Source organism: Silene latifolia, chromosome 3 (assembly GCF_048544455.1).
Source record: "Silene latifolia isolate original U9 population chromosome 3, ASM4854445v1, whole genome shotgun sequence".
Taxonomy (NCBI): domain Eukaryota; kingdom Viridiplantae; phylum Streptophyta; class Magnoliopsida; order Caryophyllales; family Caryophyllaceae; genus Silene; species Silene latifolia.
The window spans coordinates 40657312-40679553 of record NC_133528.1 but is presented as its reverse complement, the minus strand read 5'-3'; the positions used below and the strand labels follow the sequence as shown (position 1 = coordinate 40679553).

The following is a 22242-nucleotide window of genomic DNA, read 5'->3' as shown; positions in this document are numbered from 1 at the left end:
TACTAATTGTAGAGTTGCTTGTTAAGCTATAAATTGTGTTTTGATTCGACCGTGACCAACGACTACATCTATTTATTTGTGAATACGAAACGGACCGATCAAAAATGGCGCCGTTGCCGGGGACGGTGTTTGTTTGATTTAGATTTCTTTTTATTGTTATTAGTTGTGTCTTTCTTCATCTTGAGGAAGTAAAACTCCTCAAGGTTTGTTCTAATTGTTTTTGAGTTGTTTGATATTTTGCATGTCTAGAAGGTTACAAAGTGATTTGTTACCTTTTGACCGTGAAATCGAAAGAACCTTGACGAACAATAGGAGACTTGTTAGGAGGAATTCGAGAGGTGTTGGTGAAGTTGTTCAACCCACTAGTGAGTTTGTCAATCCTTTCGCAATAGAAGGAGAAGAAAACCCATTACACAATACCCCACAAAATCCACCTACAATGCCAAAATTCTCGTCACACTCCGTACCCACCGAGGATAATCTACCAAATGGTACTCCTACACCGCAACATCTCACCGGAAATTTTATTGCCAAGTCCGCCTTCATCCAACTAGTTGAGAGGAGCCAATTTGGGGGAATGCCTAGTGAGGACCCTCATTCTCATATGGAAACCTTTTGCGATTATTGTGATGCTATCTCTCAAACGGGCGTGACTCAAGACCAAATTAGATGGGTCTTATTTCCTTTTTCCTTAATCGGCACCACAAAGCAATGGTTGAAGGGCCTTGATAAGGCCACCCTTAGAATAGATTCTTGGAAGAAGTTGGCTCTAGCTTTCTACAAAAAATTCTACCCACCGGAAAAGACCAACATGCTAAGAGCTCAAATTACGGGTTTTAAGCAAAGGGATGAAGAGTCTTTGTATGAAGCTTGGGAGCGGTTTAAAGGTATTTGTCGCTCATGTCCTCACCATGGACTTAGCGAATGGTTTTTGGTGCAACAATTTTGGAATGGTTTATATGAAGATTCTAGGAACATTCTCAATATGGGATCAAATGGAATGTTCACCGAAGTTGATGACAATCAAACATGGAACAAGATTGAGGAAATGGCGGTCCATAACTCACAATATAGTAGACCTCGCAAGGCTACTAGAGGAGGAAAGCATGAAGTGGACTCCGTTACTCAATTGGGTGCTCAACTTAGTGCTCACATTGACACAATCAACTTGAAGTTTGAACAAGCTATGGCTAGACTTGAGGAAAACTCAAAATCATCGAAGCATCATGTCAATGCCATGACGGCATCCTCATCAATCCCAAGTGGGATATGTGAGAATTGTGGAACTTTGGGTCATGACCCAAGTGAGTGTAGGGGAACAACCGAACAAGTTAATGCTTTCCAAGCTTACAAGAGTGGTACCCCTTATTCCAATTTTTACAATGAGAACACCAAGTTCCATCCAAATCTCTCATACAAAAGCCAAAATGTTCAAAACCCTCAAACAACATACACTCCACCACCCATGAGAAACCAAAATCAAAGACCCTTTTACAATCAAAACCAAGGTTACCAAAATCAAAATCCATACAATCACCAAAATGACCAAGGTTTTGATGTCCAAAAAGCGGTCCTCCAAATGCAAAAGAATCAACAAGAATTTTTCACCCAAATGCAAAAAGATAGCCAAGCAAAGGAAACCACCATCAACAACATTCTAGCTCACACCAAGATGTTGGAAACACAATTGACTCAACTAGCATCTTCAAGCTCACAAAGACAAAAGGGGCAATTACCACCTCAAAGTAATCCCCTAGACATGAAACGGTTAGTGCCATTCACTTGAGAAGTGGTACAAGGTATGAAGCATCGAAGAAGCAAGTTGAGGATGAAGTTGTGGAAGCTAGTGAAAAGGAAGAAATTGTGCAAAACTCCAAAGATGGAGAATCAACAAAAGAAGAAAGTTCAAAGAAAAGTGAAGACAAGGCCAAAGAGAAGGAGCCCATTGTGATTAGACTTCCTTTTCCAAGTCGTCAAGCCAAGCCCAAATTTGATGATCAACTTGGAAAGTTCATGGAAATTGTGAAGAATTTAGAAGTCTCAATTCCTTTCACGGAATTAATCAATCACGTTCCGGCCTATGCGAAGTATATGAAAGATATCCTCACAAAGAAGAAGTCGATCCGGAAACTTGAGACTATCGCCTTCACTAAGGTGAGTAGTGCAATACTTCAAGGGAGTTCACCTCCAAAGTTAAAGGATCCGGGAAGCTTCTCAATACCATGTACCATTGGCGACACGACGATCAACAAAGCCTTATATGATCTAGGGGCTAGTGTGAGTGTCATGCCGTACTCGGTGAGTAAAAGGTTGGGAATGGGAGAGCTTAAATGCACCAACATCACACTCCAAATGGCCGATAGATCGACGAAGACACCATTAGGGATATGGGAAGATGTCCCCGTGCGAATTGGGAAGTTTTTCATTCCGGTGGACTTTGTCATTGTTGATATGGAGGAAGATTCCAACATTCCAATCATCCTAGGAAGACCTTTCCTACACACCGCCGGTGCGGTGATTGATGTGAAACATGGAGAGCTCACTCTAGAAGTGGGAGATGAAAGCATAACTTTTAATCTTGACAAGACTATGAGAGCTCCTCGTTTGCATGAGCCATGTTTCATGATTGATCATTATAGCCGAAAAGATGAAAGGAAGAAATCGGAACTCCAATGGAAGAAGAAAGTTGAAGATGCTCCATTCAAAGAGCAAGTGAATTATGACAAGGAAAGCTTGCAAAGCTCATCAAAATCAACCAAGGAAGAAGAGGATGGCCTCATTGGCCAAGAGAAGAAATTGGGAGAGTTATCTCCATCTAAGCAAGAGATTTTCAATGATCAACTCAATGAAGTTTGTGGTCTTTGGGACGACGAGTTTGAAGGGATTTTTAATCCCTACATTGGGCATGCAATCGATCATGATCAACAACAAGGGCCACGGTCTATTGAGGACCTCTACCATAATAATGAACAAGCTTTTGATTACTTCTTCAAGGTGTTGAGCAACATCAACAACACCTTGAACATGCCCCCTTGACATCTCATCAAGAATGAGAGTTTGGTGGAGTCCTCCCTAAACCACCACTTGTAAATATTTCTAATTCCCTAACTTACATTTCAAATCTTGTATTGCATTTTTGTCATTTTTGGATTTTCATTTACTTTGATCAAAATAATTGTCATCTAAGAGAGTAGTGAGGGAGGGACTAACAATTTCAATTGATGTGTAGTGCTTTACCTTAGTGTGGGGATGGCAATTGCCTAGGCTATCCATGCCTTAGTAGTGCCCCCACAATGAAGAACACAAGCCTTGAAAGAAAGAATGGAAGAATGATAAAAGGAATGCGCTGTGCACGGGTGGAACTGAATCCGTGTACATAGGGGAAGAATCCGAGCGGATTCCCAAGAATCCGCCCGTCTTATGCAATCCGAGCGTCCCGCAAAAGACGCCCGTCTGAATCGAGCTGAATTTTGAAATTTTCTTGACTGTTAAAGAATCCGAGCGGATTTCTGAAAATCCGCCCGTCCTGAAGAATCCGTCCGTCCTGGGAAAAAGACGCCCGTCTTTGCAACTGAGGAAAACAAGCAAAATTCTCTGGACGAAAATCCGTCCGTCCTTGAGCAAATCCGCCCGTCCCGTGTTCAGCAAATCCGAGCGGATTGTACCAAATCCGCCCGTCTTTAGGCGAGCTTTTGCAAAGGTAGAAGAAGCAGAATCCGCACGGATTAAGCCTAATCCGCACGGATTGCCCCTGCAGTTTTGAAATTTTCGGCCTCTTTAAAACCCCTCCCACCTTCATTCATTCATTCATTCATTCATAAACACTACCCACAACATCAAAACCCTCATCCCCTCCATCATAAAAACAAAAACCCTCAACAACATTCAACAAAAACAAATCAAACCACCCTTCCATCAACAAATTAATCACTCCTTCTTCAACAAAAATCATAACCAAGAACAAAATCTTCAACCTTTGAGTCGATTTTTGTTTTCATAAAGGCAAAGCCTTTCACCTTCAAATCGATTTGGGCATCCTACAAATTGAAGATTTTTCACTCTTTTCTTGGTTAAGCTCATCAATGGCAAGGACTAAGGGTGCAACAAAGGCAACAAAGGCACCAAAGGCTAAGGCACTCTCACAAAGGCAAAAGGCTCTTCAAACAAAGAAAGCTTTGGCTATGGTGGTGGCAACACCAAACTTGGAAGTGCAACAACAACAACAACCTTCTATGGGACCATCAACACCTTCTACTCCGGTAATTAATCAACTTTTGCATTATCTGGAGGTAACTTTTATTTCCGATACCCATAGAAATACCTTTGTCAAGTTTGCTATGAAATCTTTTCAATCCACCAAATTCATATGTAAAGATGCCTTGGAAAAATTGGGTGTTCTTGAACAAACAAAAGCCTTTTTCAAAGCCATGGGGTTGGAGAAATTGTTTGAAACAAAGGAATTGACATACCCCTCCCTTGTCTTGGAATTCTTAAGTTCTTTAAAAGTCACCAAAGTTGAGAATAGAGAAAATCTCGAGTTTCGTCTAGCTAATGTTAGTAGACGCATTACCTTTACGGAATTGGGTGAAATTTTGGGTCTTAGTGATGAATCAAGTTATCTTAAGCATTATGGAAAGTATGACCCCGAGCCTCTTTGGGAGGCAATCTCCGGGAAGAAATTTGAGGATTTTCATGCATGTCGTGCTCTTTTGGTCCATCATCCGGGCATAAGAGTATGGCACAAGGTTGTGGGAAATACCATAATTGCTAGGAAAGACACCAATCATTTCACAAGACTTGATTTTATTCTCCTTGAATCGGCTTTGAATATCGGAAGAATTCATACCAAGCCTTACAATTCTTTGAGGCTCTTGGTAGAAAGATGGCTTAATGTTGATAATGGGAAGAAGGGCACAACCGTTATTGTCAATGGCGGCCTAGTCACACTCCTAGCCAAGCACTTTGATCCTAATTTCAATAAGGATAGCAAGTACAAAGCAAAGGAAGGTGGCCATCTTATTGATATGCATATTATGATTCACAAGTTCAAGTGGGTTGCCCATAACCCCCTTGACACTAAGTATGGATGGCTAACTAGTGAAGCTAGATCGTTCACCTTGCCCTCGAAGATTTGTCGCCTAAGCGTCCACCGGACCAATTATCTACTTCCCCTTTCCGAAGAAGCCGAGTATATCATTCAACAACAAAAGGGTGATCTTGAAGCTCCCTCCCCTTCCATTGTCATACCACCTTACCCCTTTGAGTATGAAGAGTTCAAACCGGAAGGAATTGAAATTGGGAAAGACTATGTGACTCTCCTCATGCAAGCAATGCACAAGCAAGCCCATGAAGATCGGAAAAATGCGTATTTGGCTCAATATCCACCCCTCCTACATCTAGCTAGGCAAGGACTCCTTGATCCATCTTGTCCTTTGCCTAGTTGGGCGGATAGAGAAGTCTTATTTCCGGGTGCATCTAGGGACGTGGTGGGAGACAATGAGGTTGTTGGAAATGATGAAGAAGTTGATGATAATATTGAGGAAGATGCAAGTGAAGATGGAGAAAGAAATGGTGAAGATGAGGAAGAAAGTGAAGAAGCAAATGACAAGGAAAGTGGCAATGTGACCACTTCTCATGAGGGAAGTGATGATGATGATAGCATGATGGAAGACTAGCAAGCCTTGGAGACTCCTACACTCCCATGGTTTGTGTCTTGTCTCTTTGTATTTTATTTCATTTTGATCATTGTTGGAGTAGTCCTAGCAACATCAAAGGACTCACACCTCGGTACCATTGAAGTGTTCTTATTCTATTGTTCCCATTTGTAAAATCCAAAATGACAAACTAGTTTCATGCATAGCATAGTGTGTGCATGAGCTATACCCATCCTTGGACATTAGCAATAGTGTCTCACTCGGTTTGGGGAAGTTAATGCATACGCAACGGGAGGTAATCTAAATTATCCTCTCCGTCATAACAAAAACCATGCATCATGTAGTGTAACTTAGTGTAGAATTGCATTTAGTGTAGAAATCATGCATCATCTTTGCATAATTTCCATCATTTTGGCCATTGAGGACAATGCCCATATTAGTGTGGGGATGGGAATTCTAACATTTAACTCTTATTCAAAAACCTATAAAAATTGAAAAATTTCAAAAATCATAAAAATTGAAAAAATTGAAAACCCAAAAACAAGTTCATTTCCTTTGTATATATTGTTTTGTATATATTGTGTTTGTTTTATCCTTGTTCACATTGATTGACTACGCCACATCCGAGACATGAGGATATTGAAGACCGCATGGTATGATCTTTCCAATCTCCTTTTTCCTCTTTATGTTAATGACTATGTGGCTTCATTTTGATTGATGCGGTACAACAATGTGAACTTAGGACTTGCATTTAGATTGTTTGTCATATTAGTTGGTAGAATCATATGCATTAGGATGTTTATATGGTAGTTGCATCATGACATGTAGTTTGCATGTTAGAAAAATTTTGCGAAACCGTCTACTTGGGAAGCTTGACAAGTGTATATAGGCCCTAGTAGATGCCTTTTGTTCTTAAGACTTTGCTTGTTAGAATGCTTGTAAAACACCCTAGGATGTGTCATGCTAGTATCCTTTGACCCATGGTTTAAGGCCGAGTCAAGAGTACCTTGTGGTGTGATAACTCCTTGGCTACCGTTTATTCCAAGGTGACCCTTGAAACCATGCACCCATACATCCATCATCCATGTTCTACCATATTTTTGTCAACAAAAGGGAATGGGCACAAAAAGAAATCAATTTGAGTTCAATGAAATGAAAAGTGAAAGAAAGTTTGCAAAATTGCATCAAATGAAAAGAGGAGCAAAAATAGACTCCTAAAAACTTCAAATACAAGGCACCCTCGTTACTAATTGGGGTGACTTTGAAAATGTTCAAAAAGAAATGCAAAAAAAATTGTCAAGTATTGAAATGCCAAAAATCAAAAAGAAATGGCAAAGAAAGTGTTCTCAAATGTCAATTGCCACAAGAAATTGGGGGGGAAAACAAAAACAAAAGCAAACTCCCAAAATGAAACTCAAATATCTATCGATCCCTTTATCCATCATATCCATTTTTTGCATGGTAGAGAGGGGACGACCCTTCTTCTTGTCTAGGCAAGAGGGGGAATTCCGCGATCCTCCAGTGTTTCTAACACCATAAGGAGTCTATTCTTGACAAAAGCATTTAACGATTGAGGACAAAGGTACCCTAGCTTGACACATTTTGGAGGTGATTTATTGGTATCCTTCTAGGCCTAGTAGTTTGAACAAATTGCATCTATGAAGGATTGTGTACCCTTGAATTGCTTCCCTTGTAGATAATTTCCGCCACTTAGATGAGGAAAGTGGCTATTCTTTTGTAGATGCATCCATTATGTGTTTTTGTGTGCTTTAATGTTTGGATGTGTCGCCATTTTGGCAAGACCCACCTTGCCTTGCAAGAAGGCAACCTACCTCATGGTTGTCTTGTTGTGAGTTGAAGGGGCGGAGTGAGACCCGCTAATTGTCTCATATCGGCATTATTATTAGGATAGGTTAGTGTTGGTCCTAGTCTTTGTCACCTCTTTACTCGGGACGAGCAAAGGATCGGTTTGGGGATATTTGATGTGACCATAATTGGCGCATATTTAGCCCCCGAATTAGCCTTGTTTCCATGCTTTTTAGTGATTATTTGGGTCATTTCTTATCTTTAGTTCTTTGTTTTGCATATTCTTTGAGATTTTGATCCCTTGGTAGGAAAGGAGTAAGAATCTTGCATTTTCATGGCAAACCGAGACTAAATTGATCGAATTCAATGACCAAGCATCAAGGAGAGACAAGATTAGAAGGCCTTTGTACATATCATAGTAGAAGAGCAATGTTGAGGAAAGATCCTTGAGTCCCCAAGGAAATCCCCAAGGAATTTATGAAGAAAAGGGAAGAAAAGAAGAAGTTACTATCTTTGATCGACAATCCGAGCGGATTGTCGGCAATCCGCCCGTCCGGCCCTTGCACAATCCGAGCGTCCCCCTCGTCTCAATCCGCTCGGATTCCCCTCAACAATCCGTCCGGATTCCCCGAAATCGCTCGGATTACACCGCCAAATCCGGCCGTCCCGACCTTATTCCGCCCGGATTTCTTCACAAAGACGGATTGTCTTCTTCAAGCTACGAAAAGAGAAGCCCTTCTCTCCGAAAATACCGGGTCCTCCTTGCTCAACTTAAAAAGTGTAATTACTAGTTTAGCCCTTAGTTAACCCTAATGCATCCTCCCTAATTTTCACTATAAATACCCCATTAGGCTAAATAGAGGAGCATGTTCTTCTTATCAATAATTAGTGTAGTTAATATCAATCAAATCTCTCTTCAATATTGTAATCAAGTATTAATCAAGTTTTAATCCAAGTTTTAGTTCTTTAATCTCTCTTTTGTTCATCCTTTATTTTGGGTAATTGAAGATTATTTGGGTTATTATTGGGAGATTGACAACCTCTCAATCTAGCATTCAAGTACTTCTATTATTCTTGCTTTATTATTGGAATCATTAGTAGGTATAATCTCTTAATCCCTTTTTAATTATTGCTAATTACTTTCATTTATTCATCATGTTTCATATTGTCGGTATGATTGACAACCTTGCTAGCATGATCAACATGATAATGAGTGAGTAGTCTCTTAGCTAGGGTTAATGGGTGATTAGGGGAAACCAACATGGGGAATGATTCATGCTTAAATTAATATGCTTTCATGCTTTATTTGCTTGCTTGTTTTGATCTCAACTCATGCACATGTTATACTTGATGAAATGCTAAGCCTATGAATCCTTGCATTTACTATCATCTCCTATCTTTTCAAAGAGACTTGTAAGACATAACCCAACTCGAGTCTCATTAGACCATGCATGTTGTTGAGTAGGGAAGATTAAGTCGACTTGTAGGTGTTGTACAATCTAATCGATTCGGCTCCGGGACCCAAACTTTCCTAGGATTGTAAGATATAACCCAACTCAATCCATCACAACAATAATTGCTTGCTTATAATTTGAGAACATGTTTGTATGATCATATCCCATGATTTCCCTATGATCCCATGACACCCTAGTGCCTTTAATCAATTGTTTACACCCCTTTTTATTCATCTTGCTTGTTTATTTTCATTGTTATTCTAGTTTAGTAACCTTCTACATCAACCCAATTTGTGACACCCCTTAGACACCGCTAGTTACAATAGAAATCTCATTTCAACTCCCGTCCCTTGGGATCCGACCTTTACTTGCCTCTTTACTAATTGTAGAGTTGCTTGTTAAGCTATAAATTATGTTTTGATTCGACCGTGACCAACGACCACATCTATTTATTTGTGAATACGAAACGGACCGATCAAAAGAGCTGCCTACGTATCTATTGTTTACAGAATCAAACCGAGCTCGTAGTTCCACAAAACAAATGCGCTGCAAACATCAGTTTATAACGCGCAAAAAGCAGCGAAGCAAAAGTGCCGCGGCCTAGACTCGGTCACGAGCACTGCAATTCAAAATTTTATTTCACGACATTGAGAATGAGTTCTAAGGATAGTTTTTCTTCAGTTGATCCAAATTCGTCGGATTTGCAAAGTCGTTTCCATCTAGATCTGTTAGTCTGACTGCGCCTCCCGATAATATTTTCTTTACTGTAAGGACCGCCCGATTCGGCTTGAATTTTCCCCTTGGGTCGATTGGTAGTAAAGCGCGGACAGATTTTAGGACTAAATCCCCATCCTTTATTCCTCGAGGCTTCACCTTCTTGTTAAATGCCCTTTGTATCCTTTTCTGATAGAGTTGAACGTGGTGTAGCGCATTTAACCGTCGCTCGTCGAGCATGACTAAGGAATCATACCTGGCTTGCAGCCAGTCAGCTTCGGGGACCTGACTTTCTAACAAGATCCTTAAAGAAGGTACCTCTAATTCGATGGGCTGAACTGCTTCCATCCCATATGTCAAATAGAACGGAGTTGCTCCAGTGGCTGTGCGAATAGACGTCCTGTATCCCCATAGTGCGAACGGTATCTTCTCTGGCCATTCGCGATAATTGTCGGTCATTTTCCTGAGAATCACAGTGATTGTCTTGTTGGCGGCTTCCACCGCGCCATTTGTTTGAGGTCAATAAGGTGACGACTTGTGGTGCTTGATTTTATACTTTTCAAGTATCACAAAGAGATTTCACTGAAGTGAGTGCCATGGTCGCTAATGAACTCATGCGGCACCCCATATCTGCAAATGATTTTATTCTGAATGAACTTTCCTACCTGCTTCGCTTGTAGTACTTTGTATGATTTCACTTCTACCCACTTCGTGAAGTAATCGATGGCGACTAGCATGAAACAATGCCCACCTGTTCCAGATGGGTTGACCTTTCCAATAATGTCGATTCCCCATGTTGAGAAAGGCCATGGTGATGTCAAAGTATACAACAGTGATGATGGCACATGTTGTATGTTCGCAAAGTTTTGGCAATTATGGCAATGTCTGACATATTCGCGACAATCTGTCTCCATCGTGGTCCAATAATACCCTAATCTCATGATTTTACGCACTAGCATATGGGCATTCATGTGTGGGCCACATTCCCCGTCATGGACTTCTTCCATGACTCTTTTTGCAGTTGGTGAGTCTATGCATCGCAGAAGGACATTTTGCGCGGTCTTTTTGTACAATTGTCCGTCATTGGTTCTAACGAACTGAGCGGCTAGCATTCGAATAGCGCGCTTTCCGCGGCTATCCATGTCGGGTGGATACTCTCCTGATTCTTTAAATTTCATAATAGCATGATACCAAGGCTCAGCCTCGGTTTCTTCTGTGTCTCCGATTGCGTTAACGTAAGCAGGTGATGATCTTCGTTCGACACATATTGGCATAGTATCCATATGATCAGGTATGTTGATCAGAGCAGCTAGCTTTGATAGTGCATCAACAAACTGGTTTTCATCTCTGGGGAGGTGCACGTATTTGACATCGGCGAACAACTTTTCTAGTTCCTCGATTTTCGCTTGGTACGGAGCCAGGCTATCACTTCGGGTTTTCCACGTCCCGGCCACTTGATTGATCACTAGTGACGAGTCCCCATGTACTACAAGCTTTTTGATGCCTAACTCGAGAGCACTGTGCAAACTGAGTAGGCACGCTTCGTATTCGGCCGCGTTATTAGTAACATTAAAGTCCAACTTGATTGAAATGGGAACATGTTCACCTTCTGGTGAAATGAGTAGCACTCCTATCCCGTAACCCCTGCAGTTCGATGCTCCATCGAAATAGAGGTCCCACGTATCATTGTCTATATGAACGATATCTTCGTCGGGAAACGACCACGTATCTACAATCTCAGTTTCTTCTATCGGGTTATCTGCCAAGAAGTCTGCAACCGCCCTTCCCTTTATCACTTTCAGCGGTACGTATTTTAGATCAAATTCGGAAAGCATTAAAGTCCATCTCGACACCCTTCCGTTTACAACGGGTTTTTCAAACAAGTATTTGATTGGGTCCATCTTCGAGTGGATGCAGACACTATGACTGAGCATGTAGTGTCGTAACTTCTTTGTCGCCCACACTAAAGCCAAACATGTCTTCTCGAGCTGAGTATACTTGATTTCATACTCCAAGAACTTTTTACTAATGTAGTAAATTGCTCTTTCCTCTTTATCGACTATCTCGTGCCAAAGATTGCCCCCATTGCGATCCGTAATCGTAAGATACAACAAAAGTGGTAACCCAGCCGTTGGTGGGCTGAGCACGGGTGGGGAAGATAGTATTTCTTTGATTTTATCGAACGCAGCTTGACAGTGATCATCCCATACGATATGTTCCCCGACTTTCAACTTCTTAAAAATTGGCTCGCATATCATAGTTAGCCTTGCCACGAACCGGCTTATATATTGGATTCTTCCTAGGAAACCTCGAATTTCCTTCTCGGTTTTCGGGTGAGGCATTTCCATTATGGCCTTTATTTTTGATGGGTCCACCTCGATGCCACGGTGGCTAACGATGTGACCCAACAGTTTGCCGGATGTGACTCCGAATGCGCACTTTTGGGGATTCAACCTCATGTTATACTTGCGCAATCGTTCAAAGAATTTGCGTAGTGTACCAAGCTGGCCATCACGCTCCTTTGACTTGACAATCATGTCGTCGACATAAACCTCGACTTCCTTATGCATCATATCATGTAACAACGTTGTCGCGGTCCTTTGGTATGTGGCCCCTGCGTTTATCAGCCCAAAAGGCATTACTGTGTAGCAATAGGTTCCCCATTGCGTTCTGAACGCAGTCTTATGCATATCTTCCTTCGCCATCTTGATCTGATTATAACCGGCGTATCCATCCATGAAGAATAGTAACGCGTGATTTACCGTGTTGTCAACCAGGATGTCGATGTGAGGTAATGGGAAATCGTCCTTCGGACTTGCCTTGTTTAGATCCCGGAAGTCGACACAAACTCGAACTTTACCATCTTTCTTTGGTACTGGTACGACGTTAGCCACCCAGTCTGAGTATTCTGACACCTTGATGAACCCAGCTTTGAGTTGCTTGTCAATTTCTTCCTTGACTTTCAAAGACCAATCTGTGTGCATTTTGCGGAGCTTATGCTTGACTGGCTTATATCCCGGCTTGATTGGGATCCTGTGCTCTGCAATCTCTATCAATGCCTGGCATGTCTTTGTAGGACCACGCAAAAACATCTTTGAACTCCTGCAACAACCCAACGAACCCTTGTCTCTCGGGGGGGACTTAAAGTAGTTCCTATTTTAAGCTCCTGCGGTTCTAAGGTTGTACCCACATTGATGGTTTCGGTATCTTCGATGATCGAAGTTTTCTGTTCGTACTCTTCCAACCCTTTAATCAACTGTAGAGGTGGTTCCATTTCTTCTTCTTCTTCTTCGACCAACTGTTCATCCTCGACCTCAGTCTCAATGTCATTATTAAAACAATCATTTTCAAAGTTTGAATTGCAATGTAAGTGAGACAAGTCGTAAGCAAACTGGTTCATATTATTATTGATTTGAAATTGCGCGAAATGCGCTAACATTTGAGCCAACTGGTCAGAGCTCAGTGGCGAGATAGGGGTATTCGGGACAGGCCCCGGAATACCACCATTAGGAAAGGGTGCATAGGAAGGGAAAGCTAGGGGAGGGGTATTTTCAACACCTGACTCCTTAAACTCAATCTTAGGACCTAACTCAGACTCAGACTCAGACTCAGACTCAGAATCGGTAACATCATCTGGCTTGAACATCTCTCCTTCTCCCGTTGTCAACTTGAAAAGAAGTCCCTTGTTGTCAGTCCACTTGATTGTTTTCCGCCATCCCGTGTTGGTCCTAAGAGGATCTACATCGGTGATGAGGGTAGATGGGTCGAACCGCTCGCTTCTCAGGATCATGCTTACCAAATCTTCGTTTGGTATTGGTGATTTCTTCTCTTCACCGAAAAGAAGACCCATGGCTCCTTCGTCGCTCATTGGATCTGGTTTAGTCCCTACTGGCATCACAGTCAGAATATCTTCAGGGATGTAGTAGCAGTCTTGGAATACTTCGATTCCCGGGACCATAAGGTTTTTCTTTGGGTCAAAGATAGGTTCGGGGAAGTCCATGCAAGGAAGTTCTTCTCCAGCTCTCATGAAGTGACCGTTTAGAGTTAGGTGGTACGGTCTCATTTTAATATCTCGATCTTCGATCGTTCTTCCCCTCTTTTCCAGCAGATCTTTCCCAGTGGGCTCATATCTAAGCCCGAAAGTTACTCCGTTGGCTACTGGTGGTTTCAACTCGAATGTACCCTCCTTTCTAGGATATAAAGAGAAACCGAAGTACTTCCCAGTCTTGAGAATCACTTCGCAGGAATGACTTCCTGTGTATAGATCCATATTCTCTGCTTCGGAGTTCAGCTCAATCATGTTGACAATCTCGAAACCACATGCGTCATTGGCAGCTTCGACCCTTACTTCAGAAGTAATGTCTCCTCCTACCACGGTAATTGGCGTGGCGTTAATAGTGATGGTTTCACCGTTGAGTGGGACCTTGATCTTTCGATGCAGCGTTGATGTTACGGCCCTTGTAGCGTGGATCCAAGGCCTTCCCAACAATAAGTTGAAGGATGAGCAAATGTCAATTACTTGGCAACTTATTTTCTTTTCCACTTGCCCTGTCTGTACTACTAGATCGACAAGTCCACTTACTCGACGTACAGTGCCATCGAATGCCCGAACTGTCTGTGTAGTGGGAATGAAGTCATTCTTCTCCAGGCCCAGAATATGCGCTGTTTTCAAAGGGAGTACGTTGACAGCCGATCCGTCGTCAACCAAAGTCATAGGGATATGCTTGTTGAGACACACGGTAGCAACATAGAGGGCCAGGTTATGTCGGGCCCGAATGGTGGTAGATCTTCGTCGGAAAATGTCACGGCGTTGGTAATCTGAGGCCGGTTCTGGGCGATGTGAGTGACCATGTCCGCGGGAGTAGTATTTGACGACACGGTCATGTTCATCAAAGCTTGTAACAAAGCTTGACGATGTTCGAAAGAGCTCAAGATAAGTTGCCAGATAGACACGTCGGCCTTAGTCTTTTGGAGTTGCTTGATGAGGGAAGCCTCGGAGGTCGACCCTTCACCAAGAACTTCGACCACTACCGGCTCCTTGGGAGGTGTCTTGCTCGGGATATCCTTAGCTTTCTCCACACGGTGCACGGCGCCCGATCTAGTCAGATGGTTTGACTCTAAGGCATGTTGCCTCACTTTTAAGATTTCTTCTTGGGTGTGAGGGATTGTCGCACCTTTGACGAGGTAAACATCATCTTCGTCATCAGCCCAAACGCCATTGATTCCATTTTCGCTTTGGAGTATGTAAGGAGTGCAATCAACAACAAAATCCTCGAATGTAATCTCGTTTCTCGAGCTTGGTAGGAATTCGGAGCAATCCACGAATATTCTTTCGATGAAAACCCCTTTTAGACGACATGGGCGAATCAAGTGAGAGTAATCAACACTATCTTCGGTAGAGACAAAGTTAGTATGGTCCCCAAAGGGGTTGGTGACGTTGTTGGGCTTTATGGCCGGGATTGGGAGCGTTCCGTTCTCAATCATGTCTTGAATTTTGTGCTTTAGTCTAAAGCACCATTCAGTATCGTGTCCCTTCCCTTGATGAAAGGCACAGTAAGCATTTGGTTTGTACCATTTGCCTTGTTGTTCAGCAGGTGGATCCGGAGTTGGACCAATGGGCTTCAACTTTCCTTGGGCCATGAGCCTTTGGAGAGCGTAGGCGTAAGTGCACCCGATATCGGTGAATACCCTCGGAGCTCGGCGCGGAGGCCTTTTTGACTGTCCATCTAAGAGATTGACAGTTTCAACAAAGTGGGCCGCTGCCGGTGCTTTTGCTTTAGATGACGAGGCCCCTTGGTATCCTTTTGGCTTCTCAGCTTCAGCCATTCGGACATCGTCCTCTACCTTTATCCCGATTCTTATCAATTCTTTGAAAGAACCAAAATTCTGTATTTCGAGCATTACGGTAGACAGTCGTAAATTCTTCACGAACTTATCTACCATTTCAACTTCATCGGGCTTCTTAGCTAGTTTTACGCTTTCGGTAGCGCCATCTTGCGAGGAATTCAGTAAAGCCCTCTTTTTCCTTCCGTGTCATTACTTCCAAAGTCCTTATGTTGGTTTGAATCTCAACATTGTCAAGATAGTGCTTACGAACTCCACCGTAATGTCTTCGAAAGTGGGGAAGTTCTTAAGGTCAAGATTATAGAACCACGCCTTCGGTGTTCATCCGAGAGATTGGGCAAAAATTTCGAGAGCATGTCACAGGGTACTCCCTTCATGCTAAGTACCCTTTATAGGCCTTAACATGGTGGACTGGATCTTCGGTGCCCTTGAACTTTGGGATGTCCGTGAGTACCATGTTCGTGGGCAGCTTATCTGATCGAATCGGGGCATAGGCCCTAGCATTCTCATAGTGGATATTCTTCCCCTGGGAGAGTTTCAGACGGTCTTCGATGAACTTGAACCGTTTCTCCAGATCAGTCAGAGGTGGGGTAGATAGAGGGGAATCTTCACCCAGCTTAGATTCGATTGCATCCATTCGGGTCATCATGAGGTTTACGGCCTCAGTGAGCTTGTTAACAGCATCTTCCATTGCTTGACGTCGGGTTTTTGGCGGCCTTTCTACAAGAAAACCCCGAACCGAGTCAATATTTAAAGTAAGAGCCCCTGCACACTTAAGGACACGACACCAACTTGACTCAAACAAAGACTCGACTTGAGACTGACTAACCAAAGGTTCGACTCACGGTTGGATTTAGACCTCGATTCATTTTAGACTCGACAAGACGACATGACTCAAGTTGTCATAGCTTGATTCTAAACTGGACTCGGTGTGACTAAACCCGTGATTGGACTAACATAGCCCATAGGTTCGGGTGAAATGCCCTAAATGGCCTAGCTTGGGCGTTTCTGTGGACTATCCTAGACCAAATGGTCGACCAACATGACTCAAAGCCCTAGAGGTGAGCTTGGGTGACCCAACAGGGTCGTGTTCTAGACTCTTGGAATGAAAAAAAACGCCTGGCCTAACACGGCCATGACCCGGACACGACTTGACGCATTTCATGCTTGGTTGAGGTTCGAGAGGCATTTTGGATTGATTTTGAAAAAAGAAGGATTGATTTGAAAATGAGATTTGAAATAGGCAGCATGCCGGCTATAAAAGCTCATTTTGGCCGAAATTTCTAGTCCTATTTGGGCAGCATTCCGCGTTTTTAAAACCATGCTATTTTGAAAGTAAGTTGTTCAAAAGTTCGGTTTTGAAAAGGACATGGAAAATTTTGAAAAGACTTGGGAAAAACACCTTGCACAGTGTCATTCTCATGTTATAAGGATGTATGCTTCTAGACATCTCTAAGTCTCGGCAAGTCTTCTACAAGAACGTCTATGCCCTCCCTCCTTTTGCGGTCTTATAGAGCAAGGGCCTTTAGGTAGAGTACCTAGAAGAGCATCCCCACCATCAAGAACCACGCGAGGCGGAGCAGAAGCAAGCAATGTGCGAGTTCCTGGCATAGTGGGACGTCGCCCCCCACGCATCACAAAGAAACGCTGGGACGGCCCGGGAAAGTCCTTAAGGGTTTATGCATGAATCGTAGCACTATGAGTAATGTTTTACTTTCCAATACTTTCTTTTCAAGTTTCACCTCGGAGGAAAAGACCCTAGAAACAAAGTGTAACTAGTCCTCTTATCCCCAAAGAGAGTCGCCAAATCAGGACAAGGCCCTCGGGAACTGCGTCCGCGGGATCCACACTAGGCATAATCGACTCGAGGTTCTTTCGAATCGAATTAAGACAAATTAGAGTCGCCACCAAGTTTTTTGGGAACTTGGAACCGTTCAAGTCAACTTTACACCTTTCATCGAAAAGCATAAAGCCAATCGACTACGAGTGATTAAAGATAAAGACGTGTACCCTATATCACTCGATTTGAATGACTCTCGTAATCCAATGGTATTTAGACGGATCCACAAACCATAGATCTTGAGTAAGGGGTGAGGGTACGTGTTAGGAGGCCCATAAGGACACCTAACCCCGCCCGTCGATAACGGCCTCTACTAAGTCAAGTATCGGATTTCAAACAAGGTCATAGCTACTACGATATATGATATGCAAACATCGTTTTCAAAACCCTAACATGTGAAGTTTCTATGTCGATTTAGATGCAACTAAACTAACTTTGTCAAAGTTGTAATTTAGCATGTGGATTGATTGATCTAACAACATATAAACGAAACAAACAAGGCTTGATGGGAATGGGGGAGCCGTTGGGATCTACCCTATTACAACCCAGGCATTTCATGCCGACACAACGATAAATTAAAGATACAACTCGATTTAAAATACAACGCTATACACACGACGCAATACACGGCCATTCGGCCTAGGAAAACGTGCACAAAGGGGTGGCCCACGGTTTACATGACTCACGGCCTTGGGTCACTCCTCGTAATGTGTTTTTTCACTTAATCTCATCGAATTAGACATAGGGCTACGCACCAAAGCATGCATTAGCATAAATCGGGCCATGTTGCTTTAAACAACATGCAATTTACTACGCTCTTACATGCATTGGGGCACAACCATCTAACCAAACAAGACTAAGGTTTTTGGAAGAGGTTTTGACTCGATAAAAGAAAGCTAACTTGAAAATTACAACTCGATGAACAAACGATAAATTACAAGCGACAAAACAATAAAGAACGAACGATGTAAAATAAACGAAACAAGAAAAACCAAAGGACACGGCCAAGCCTCACGGCCTAAAGCCACGCCCAACCCTAGGTCCTAGGTCAGGTTCATTAGTTAGATCGATTGATTGCAGAACAAGTTCGAAAGCGGGCTAGAAAACAAGTTAGAAACGACGTTGATCGATTTGAAAGATACCTTGCAAACGCGCGTTCTACACGGCCTAAAGGGGTCCAATTAGGTCAAGTTTGCTAATTAATTTAACTCATCGAGTGTTAATAAGAAGGTGCTAATCACGCACTCTTATACTAGCGAGAAATTATGTGAAAGAGAGAGATGTATTCAATTAAGTTACAGAATTGTTAATTGGTTTTAAAAGCTATGTCGATGTACCCTAAAGTGTCTAATTAGGTTATTAAATTGATCTAATGTCATCTAAACGAGTTATATGTTAACAATCAGAGGTCATACTAACATGTGACGGGTCCTAAGGTGGGTCGAATTACACGAAACAAAAGAGGGGTCAAAAGCGAAGAGCGAAGTTAGAATTCATTTTATTAATGCCCTACCTTGAACACGAGGATATGTAAATGAGACGGGGGTTACGACCGACTGATGTAGCGGATTTTTTTCCCATCTCAAGTCAACGCGGGTGTTCGTGGTGGTACTTTAACTCATACTCGGACTAAACTAGTTTCATAGTTAATGATAACAATCGATAAACAAAATAAAACGAAACAATAAAAAAACAAACATAAAAAACGAAATAAAAGGGGAGAAAGAGGAGGATTTGATGCACCCTCAACCTACATGTATCGTTGACACCGTCTTGGGTCGTAATCGATGGTAGATTTTATCTCGAGAGGCCGTCGTCGACGAAGAAACAAAGCAAACAACACGGTTTTTGCAAATCTGGACAGCAACTTTCAAACTGCGATTTCTCTCTCGTTTCACGGTGAAAATTCGATTTAAAAGATGTTTCGAAAACTAGAAAGAGAGGAGAACAGAGATCTTAAAACAATCCCTGCTCGTTTTGAGTTATTGGGCACGAAAAACGAGCACAAACAGAACTGGACAGACAGGAAAAGCCGCGAAAATAGAGTGTATAGCACTCTATTTTTCGAGGGAATTCGTGTACTCTCAAGGGCAATTTGGCTCGTAAATCTTTGTCTAATGTGTAGATGGATGTTGTATGGTTAATTTGGAACAAAAAACTCGAATTTTGATGGAGGTTTGAAGGGAGAACGAATTGTATTTCGAAGAGGACACACAAACTGTTCCAGTTTGCAAGTCGGTTTTGTGAAGGGTTTTTTAGAGGCAATTAGGGTTTTTTTTTCTAGAGTTTAAAGCTTGTAAGTGAAGGTAGTATGTATGGAGAACTTAGAGGAATGAATGTATGGTGAAGGGGTGGTATTTATAAGGAGTTAAAGTAGGGTAAAAGGGGGGAGAGGCAGACGGGCTCATTCACGCATAGCTGCTGTCCAGCAGCTTTTGTGAGTGTTTGAGAGGCTTTGTGACGGGTTTTCTTGGTGGTTAAGGTAAGATAATATGGGTAGGATACTAGGGTATGGGTTAGGGTTAATGGGTACGGGTTTTGGTGATATTTGGAGCGGGTTTTGGGCTCAGGATTTGAGCTGCAAAACAGGGGGGCTGCTCGTGTTTTTGTGCGGGCTGTTGGGGGTGATTTGGGGCATGGTTTGGGCCGTGGTTATGGGGTTCGAACTGGGGTTGGATGGGTAGAGGCTTAGGTTGGTTAGTGTACTCGAGATTCGTGCCAACTCGTAAAGAAAACGGGCTCAAAAACCGAGCTATAATCGAGCTCCAAAACGCTTGTTCAAAACGAGTTTTTTTCGATTTTTAAATCGATTTTTCAAATCGATTAACACATTAAAATAAATGATTTTTCAAATCAAATACACTCATAAAATGATTTTTCAAATCAAATATTTATTTTATTTTCGTTAAAATAAACTTGAGAAAATAAATTCTAAAAAGCTTTAATTTAAATATCATTTAAATTAATAAAATGAATTCACTTAAAAAAAACATTAATTTAAATATCATTTAAAATAATAAAATACTTCATCGACGACGCCCATTCTACATCGTAAAACGAGCTCCAAATAATGACAATGACAACTAAAGAATACATGTGTCCTATCATCATCGGGTGTTTGTCGGGTTCTCTATAAATTCCAATATCGACGGATACGGGTATCTACAAAAGCAAAAGACATCTAAAAGCAGACATTGATCAAGTATGGACAGGCACCAAACAGGAGTTGATGAAAGACAGTAAAAAGATAACCAGTAGCCTGAAAGGGAAAAACGCCAGGCTAACGTCAAATAAGCATTGCAGGCGACAAGCAGGCAGTTTATATATACACCCTACAAAAAAGGAAGACCAATTCAAGAAGGAAAAGATATAAGAAACAGTCAAAAGCGACGGCTAAGTAAGATGGCAACTACCTCCGGGTAAATAGGGCACATGCCCTATTTACCAGGAAACCCTAAACGGCAGAGAAGGAAACGGTGAAAACAAGTATAAATACAAGAGAAGACAAAATCAGAAGGGACTTTACACACTTTCTTATCCTTACTTACATTTGTGTATTCTTAAGCATTATAATTTCGCCTGTCAAGCCTGATATACCAATACTCTGTCAGGCTATCTAAAATCATAGTAACAATCACTCCTGCCTTGGTGCCCGTGGTTTTTTCCCTTATTCCCAGGGTTTTTCCACGTATAAAATCTCTGTGTTATTATTTGTTACCTGTTATTTTACTTAATAATACTAGTCAGGCGAATTGTTTAAGTTAGATTACCCTACATATAAACCTCTGGCAGGGTATTCTTGTTCAGTGAAATCCCTGTCAAAACAATTGGCGCCTACCGTGGGGCATCTAGCTCAAAAACAATCAAAATCCATAACCTAACACCACAAAAACTTGAGAAATGGCAGGAGATAGCATTGAGCAACAACTGGCTGCCGCCCAACAGCAATTGTTGGAAATGGAACAGTTGAAATAAAAAATGGCCCAGGCTGAAGCAGAAGTTGTAAAATTGAAAGAGTCAGAATCCAGCCTAAAACTAAAGCTGGGAGAGAAAGCTTCATGAACAAAGTTGAAAGTTCAGCCTGGCACACCATTCTCCTCAATCATCAGGAATATTGATTTCTCCAATATTGGCACTCCTACTCCACCAAAGTCCAAGACAGGAGAAGAAACAGACTCAGAAGAACTCCAAAATGAAAAAACCTCATCGATCAAACCAATACGACCATTATGATGGCTATGCTCCAGAAATCCAAAAACTCCATGACAGATTTGAGAAAATCCCGGAGTTCCTACCCCAATTGAAGAAGCAAATCCGAGAAAGCTATCTTTGATTCACCCTTTGTGGATGAAATAGCAAAAATAGACCTGCCAAAGAAATTTGTGGTTCCCTCAATGAGAATCTATGATGGGACCACAGATCCACAAAACCATGTTGCCTACTACAAGCAAAGGATGCTGGCAGCATCAATTCGCAGTGAACTACGTCAAGTCTGCATGTGTAAGGGATTTTGAACAACTCTGAACGGACCTTCCCTGCAATGGTACGTAAACCTACCAAATGGAAGCATCAAGTCCTTTGCTGACCTGGTCAACTCTTTCAACCATCAGTTTGCCAGCAGCAGGGAGCTAGAAAAGAGATCCAGTGACCTATATAGGATCAAACAAAAGCCTGGAGAATCGATCAGATCTTATATGACAAGATTCAATAAAGAAAAGGTTTCAATCCCCAGATGTGATGTTGGAACAGCCGTTGAAGCTTTCAGGCAAGGGCTACCCCTGGACAGTGACTTCTATGATGCAATGACCATGAAGCCCTGTCATACCTTTGAAGATGTCCAAGCATTAGCCATAGGCTATATCAGACTAGAAGTGGACAAAGGCTACAAGGCAGACAATACTGACAGCAATTCAGGATATGACAAAGTCAA

The 22242-nt window shown here is 42.1% G+C and overlaps 1 non-coding gene across 1 annotated transcript; it reads right to left on the bottom strand.

Annotated features, from left to right (window-relative positions):
• Positions 1–811: 811 nt before the first annotated feature.
• LOC141650709 (small nucleolar RNA R71) lies at positions 812–918 on the bottom strand. The gene has a single exon (XR_012546727.1). It is a non-coding gene; the product is annotated as a small nucleolar RNA R71 (small nucleolar RNA).
• Between the last annotated feature and the right edge of the window lie 21324 nt (positions 919–22242).